Below are 4520 nucleotides of genomic sequence, written 5' to 3' on the forward strand. Positions count from 1 at the left end.
CAGAGCTGAAATGCTGCTAACCTAGAATGACTGACCCCAGCCCCCGGGGCCATGTCTGTGTCACCTCCGGCCCCACCTCCTATAGGACAGCAGCCCTGCCTCCTGCTCCCTCCACCTGCGTGCTGAGTGGGAGCGCCTACCCTCTTCCCGGAGGCCAGCTCCTTGACTCCGGCGATGAAAACAGGGGGTCAGCAGCCGCCCACACTTAGTCAACTGAGTCCTCTCCGGGGGACTTCCACACGGGATAAGAGAGCAGACATTTCTCTTGACATGGAGGACAACGAAAGCCTGGATCCCCCAGGGACTATGATCCTGGCCCCGTGGAGAAGCCAACTTGAGAGAATGAAGATGACTCACAGGAAAGGCAGGGCATGAGCCAGAGCAAGATGGAGAGAGGGAGAGAGACAGAGAGACAGAGAGAGAGAGGGAAGGGAGGAGGAAGGAGGGAGGGTGCCTTGCCTGAGTTCGAGTCCTCGGTTCTGGCTGTCCCTAAGACTTAGCCACCCTGTCCTTCCTGTAATTGGCTGCACGAGTCAGCAAGCGTCACTACTGACCTGTCGGCTACTCGCTATGAGTCCTCTCCTTCGCAGTCAAGGCCTAACACACACGCACAGAAGTGAAACATGAAAAGCTGAGCATGTGCCCAAGAGGGAGCCCGGGCAAGAGGCACAGTCCCGAGGGGGTTGGTAACACAACACGGTCAGAACAATGGCTTCTTGGGGGGCTGAATGTGCTGCAGAAGAAACTTCTCCCACAGTATGCCAGAGAAAGACGCTGCACTTGGCTCTCGGGCCTTGCAGCAGAGAACGAGCCCCTCTGCCACGGGGAACACATTGACGCGAGGCTGCCTCACCCTGGCTTGGCTGAGGTGGGACTAGAGCTGCATGGAGGTGGGAAAAGAGGACCCTCCTAGAAGGCGTCTGGAAGAAGAGTAAACCAGATGGCGCGGCACGCAGTCCCAGGCAGGCGCTGTCACCAGCCCTTGGAGAAGGAGCCACAGAAATGAGGAGGAGAAGCTTACCGGGGTGAGCTGCAGCCACCAACCATGAAGCTTCTTGAGTTGACTGGTAGAAATGGTAAGTGGTGTTTAGTCATTGCCGATAACCTTGTTGTCATTTTCATAACATTTTAAGTCAGGGACCCCCCGGCCAAAGTCTACCCCCAAACCTACTTCAGTAATTGAAATCAGAATTGTGTATTCTCAGGTCTGCCCAGGTTTGAATATGCTGCTTCTTACGGAATGGGGTAGATGAGTTCCAAGGGAATCAGAGAACGGGACAAGGGGACATCCGACCAGACAAGGAAGAGGATCCCACCGGAGACCTGGCCTTCTGCCTGCCTCCTAAAGGTGTCCCTGAGCCCCCAACACAGTCCCCCTGCTACACCTGGAAAGTGTCTGCAAACAAGGTCCCCCCGGTGACCCCTCAAATCTGCATTCCATTTGCAAGAGTACTCATCCCGGGCTGTTCTGGGAGCTGGGTACACAGCCATGAGTAAGACAGACACGGCCACAGCCCTCAGGGACTTGTGTGACAGGCAGGAGCACAGCACTAAGCTAGTCAACAAATAAGGAACAGGGCAATTACAGAATGTAATAATTATATCTCGGGGAGAGCAAATTGAGCCCCAGAGAGCGTACGTGACTGGCCTAAGCAGCAGCCCCCAGGGATGGAGCCCAGTCCCCGCCGCTGCACCCAGGTGCTCCTCCACCTCCAGTCCATGGCCCTGGGAGCCCCAGCTGTGTCTGTGTCTCAACTCAGAAATGCCCAGCGCTCTAAAGGCAACTCCGGGAGGACGCCTCCCGTGCTCACGTCTCTACTGCATCCGGTGCACGGGTAGGGTATTCAGATGTCCTGCTTCACTGGGATGGTTACGGTTTATACCTGTCGTCTTGGAGTAAGTGTTACTACAATCCACTTCCTCTTACAGAAATGCCCCCATTTGGATGGTGAATTAGATGGTGTCCATTCATGGGGTATCTGAGTCTCTGCATCCTCGGAGCAGCTATATGCCGTAGTGAAAGTTCTGGCATCTTCTCCAGATGCTGGGCAATGCTGCAAGTCTTGCCACTCTCTGCCCCAGAAAACACTGGCCACCCTGGGTACCGCCTAGCAGCCAGCGGGCTTGCACAAGAGGAGGGGTCTCTTCACGTGCCCCTACCCGCCTGACCCAACGCCTACCCCCAGCTGTGGCCAGCCTCCTCCCCCTGCCAAGGAGTTCTCCTGACTACAGAGCTCACGCTGACTGCATTTGGAGCTCCCGGAGAGGACCAGCCAGGCCCCAGCACAGGGTGCATCACTCTTTGCCGATTGAGAGGCAACAGACACCCTGATGTGAAATATACGTCAGACAGGAGCCTGTGGTTAACTGCTGGACCCAAGCGCACACGCATTTCATCGGGTTGTTGAGAAAGCCATGATGCATTTTTCCATAGAAAAATACGTCATAACACTCCCGACGACCTAACAGACCTTCACCTCCATGTGCGTCGGGGATCCTTGGCCGTACGTCCCTGACCGCCAGTCTCTGCTCTCATGAGTGTCTGGTATCTTGGGCTTCGTCCTGCTGGGCTCGATGCCCTGTCCTGCCCAGAAATGACAAGAGCAGGGCCGGTGCGGGTCTCCTACAGCACAGAGATTTCCGATCTGCCGGCCCAGTGATCCAGTGTCTGTGACCAGGATCCAGGCCCCCGGGACCACCCAGGCCCGGACTCAGCTGCTACCTGTGCACACCCACTCCACCACACCGCCCTCCGGAAGCCCAGCGGCACAGCTGGGCGGCAGCAGGCAGCCTCTTCACACAAATTAAATAAAACAACCTTTTTATCTGTTGGCTGATTCCTTCTTTTGAAGAAATCAACTACAAATTCATTTTTGAGGAGAAGCAATTATGATGATGGATGGAATGTCAGGAAAGGGGATCAAACAGAAGCCTCGAGGCCCCAGGCTGGGGGTAGTTTCACGGGGTAGGAAGTCCAGGCACTTTCAGCTCCCGCCCCACTGCCTCTCTCTGGCCCTCCTCCCCTCCACTCCAGTGGGAGGAGGGGCGGGAGTGCCTGTGAAGGTCTACCTGGGCTCCTGTATTTGATAGACATGAGACTCTATTGTACCGAGCACTTTCTAGGCACCACCTCTTCTAATCTTCACCATAGCCCTGGAAAAGAAAGACTATTCGACCCATTTCACAGATGGAGAAACCGAGACGCACTGACGGGCCACGCTTGTCTGGCTGAAAGGGGGGCAGAATGAGAACCTGCCCTTCAGTGCCCTGCAGAGGAGCCCTGCACACCAAGGACAGTCTAGCTCAGGGCCAAGAGCCCATTAGCCCACCTCCCACCTCCCCCCCCCCCATCTGGGGTTTGCGGGTGGGAAAAATGGCGCTAACTTCAGGCCGCTGGGCCGTCCTCGAGAAATCCACCTATTAATGCAACTAACACCAATGTCCTGGGCTGGGCCCCATCCCAGGATGTAAGAGCTACAAGTTCAGTTAAGGGTGCCAGCAGCCTGGCCTGGGTTGGGAGATTCAGAGATCGGGAAAACCCTGTAGATTTGACACAGGACCCGGCTGGAAGCCCAGGGCCACCGCAGCCCAAGTTCAGTTCTCATCAACAGCCCTCTGCAGTGAGAGGACACTGAAGCCCCTGACAGAGAGACTCCCGGGGGTCCCTGTGCGGCGCAGAGCCTGGAGCTCCTGGCACTCAGGAAGGGGCTAAGCCATGGCAGCGTCTGCCAGCCTGTCAGATCTGGGGAAACCCTTCACAGAGACGCCTGGGCTTTGACTTCAAAGGCTCCTCCGGTAAAGACCTGCTAATTGTTTAAAACACATTTTCAGTGAAGTGTGAATTCTCTCTCTCCAAACCTCCTGCGAATTCCAGGAGAGCTCAAGCTGGAAGGAGCCAGGAGGCCGCACCAAGTCTGTAGCTAGAGGGGAGCTGGGGAAATCGGGAACCAAACCTGCCCCTGTGTCCACCTCCCCTGGGCTCTGGGACACTTGTCACCCAGGGGAGGGGAGGCCACTGCCCTGGGAGCCACTACCCCTGGGGAGGGAGGACACTGACGTTGGGGCTCAGTTGGCTTCGGGTTTGTAGACTCCCCCACCTGCAGGTGATCACAGTTACACAGCCATGAAAAATAACAGGAAATAGTTGCATGAAGTTTGCTGCATGCCCTGGTGCTGCTCTAAGAGCTGCATGCAGTATCCCCACTTTCTAGAATGCTCGCTGCAGCCCATCAGGAGATAGTTGCATGAAGTTTGCTGCGTGCCCTGGTGCTGCTCTAAGTGCTGCATGCGTACCCCCACTTTCTAGAATGCTCGCTGCAGCCCATAAAACAGGGACAGACCCTGTGTCATTTTTACAGGTAAGAACACCGAGGGACAGGGCGTTTAAGTACCTTGCCCATGGATGTGGGCCTCTACGTAGGGGACACTGACCTAGACCCTCGACACCTGCAGTGGTGCCCAGGGTGCAGGAGACTGGAGAGGGGCATAAACCGTGGAAAGAAGAGAGTGGCTGGCACTGT

General features: G+C 56.2%; 1 protein-coding gene across 1 annotated transcript in view; it reads right to left on the bottom strand.

Annotated features, from left to right (window-relative positions):
- GRIK3 (glutamate ionotropic receptor kainate type subunit 3) overlaps nucleotides 1-4520 on the bottom strand; it is a 251165-nt gene that overhangs the window by 150486 nt on the left and 96159 nt on the right. The gene's annotated exons all lie outside the window — the stretch shown is intronic.

Source organism: Tupaia chinensis, unplaced genomic scaffold, assembly GCF_000334495.1.
Source record: "Tupaia chinensis unplaced genomic scaffold, TupChi_1.0 Scaffold000604_1, whole genome shotgun sequence".
Classification (NCBI taxonomy): Eukaryota; Metazoa; Chordata; class Mammalia; order Scandentia; family Tupaiidae; genus Tupaia; species Tupaia belangeri.